Source organism: Juglans regia, unplaced genomic scaffold (assembly GCF_001411555.2).
Source record: "Juglans regia cultivar Chandler unplaced genomic scaffold, Walnut 2.0 Scaffold_934, whole genome shotgun sequence".
Classification (NCBI taxonomy): domain Eukaryota; kingdom Viridiplantae; phylum Streptophyta; class Magnoliopsida; order Fagales; family Juglandaceae; genus Juglans; species Juglans regia.
The window spans coordinates 1-1425 of NW_023364343.1; the positions used below are offsets into that span (position 1 = coordinate 1).

At 48.7% G+C, this 1425-nt stretch overlaps 3 non-coding genes and 2 pseudogenes across 3 annotated transcripts; all 5 read left to right on the plus strand.

Moving 5' to 3' along the window:
* Window positions 1-42: 42 nt before the first annotated feature.
* Window positions 43-159, plus strand: LOC118347538 (annotated as a pseudogene).
* Window positions 160-347: 188 nt separating this feature from the next.
* On the plus strand, window positions 348-466 carry LOC118347535. The gene has a single exon (XR_004800738.1). It is a non-coding gene; the product is annotated as a 5S ribosomal RNA (ribosomal RNA).
* Window positions 467-655: 189 nt separating this feature from the next.
* LOC118347537 lies at window positions 656-773 on the plus strand (annotated as a pseudogene).
* A 189-nt stretch (window positions 774-962) lies between these two features.
* Window positions 963-1081, plus strand: LOC118347536. Its single transcript, XR_004800739.1, has one exon. It is a non-coding gene; the product is annotated as a 5S ribosomal RNA (ribosomal RNA).
* A 189-nt stretch (window positions 1082-1270) lies between these two features.
* On the plus strand, window positions 1271-1389 carry LOC118347534. Its single transcript, XR_004800737.1, has one exon. It is a non-coding gene; the product is annotated as a 5S ribosomal RNA (ribosomal RNA).
* The last annotated feature ends 36 nt before the right edge of the window (window positions 1390-1425 follow it).

Genomic DNA, 1425 nt, shown 5'->3' on the forward strand with positions numbered 1-1425 from the left:
GTCGCTTCAAGGATTATTTGAATTTTGGGCAATTAGTTCGATGTGGGCGACGTCGTACACTAATGCACCGGATCCCTTTAGAACTCCGCAGTTAACCGTGCTTGGTTGAGAGTAGTACTAGGATGGGTGACCTCCTCGGAAGTCCTCGTGTTGCACCCCTCGTTTTTGTTTTACCGCCTTGCAAGAGGAATTGACAAGAAGGACCACTCGGGAGTGGATTTTTGGGAAAATCTCGCCCTGCCCATCGCGTGGCGATGGGTTTGGATCAGATCTCCGTTTGGATTGGGATCGGAAGGACGCTAGTATTTCGCTGAAGGATTATATGAATTTAAAATAATTAGTTTGTTGGGTGCGATCATACCAGTACTAATGCACCGGATCCCATCAGAACTCCGCAGCTAAGCGTGCTTGGGCGAGAGTAGTACTAGGATGGGTGACCTCCAGGGAAGTCCTCGTGTTGCACCCCTCGTTTTTGTTTTTTCCGCCTTGCGAGATAAATTGACAAGAAGGACCACTCGGGAGTGGATTTTTTGGAAAATCTCGCCCTGCCCATCGCATAGCGATGGGTATGGATCAGATCTCCGTTTGGATTGGGATCGGAAGGACGCTAGTATGTCGCTCAAGGATTATTTGAATTTTAAGTAATTAGTTTGATGGGTGCGATCATACCAGCACTAATGCACCGGATCCCATCAGAACTCCGCAGCTAAGCCTAGTAGGTCGCCCTAGTACTAGGATGGGTGACCTCCTGGGAAGTCCTCGTGTTGCACCCCTCGTTTTTGTTTTATCCGCCTTGCGAGATAAATTGACAAGAAGGACCACTCGGGAGTGGATTTTTGGGAAAATCTCGCCCTGCCCATCGCGTAGCGATGGGTTTGGATCAGATCTCCGTTTGGCTTGGGATCGGAAGGACGCTAGTATGTCGCTCAAGGATTATTTGAATTTTAAGTAATTAGTTTGATGGGTGCGATCATACCAGCACTAATGCACCGGATCCCATCAGAACTCCGCAGTTAAGCGTGCTTGGGCGAGAGTAGTACTAGGATGGGTGACCTCCTGGGAAGTCCTCGTGTTGAACCCCTCGTTTTTGTTTTTTCCGCCTTGCGAGATAAATTGACAAGAAGGAGCACTCGGGAGTGGATTTTTGGGAAAATCTCACCCGGCCCATCGCGTAGCCATGGGTTTGGATCAGATCTCCGTTTGGATTGGGATCGGAAGGACGCTAGTATGTCGCTCAAGGATTATATGAATTTTAAGTAATTAGTTTGATGGGTGCGATCATACTAGCACTAATGCACCGGATCCCATCAGAACTCCGCAGTTAAGCGTGCTTGGGCGAGAGTAGTACTAGGATGGGTGACCTCCTGGGAAGTCCTCGTGTTGCACCCCTCGTTTTTGTTTTTTCCGCCTTGCGAGATAAATTGA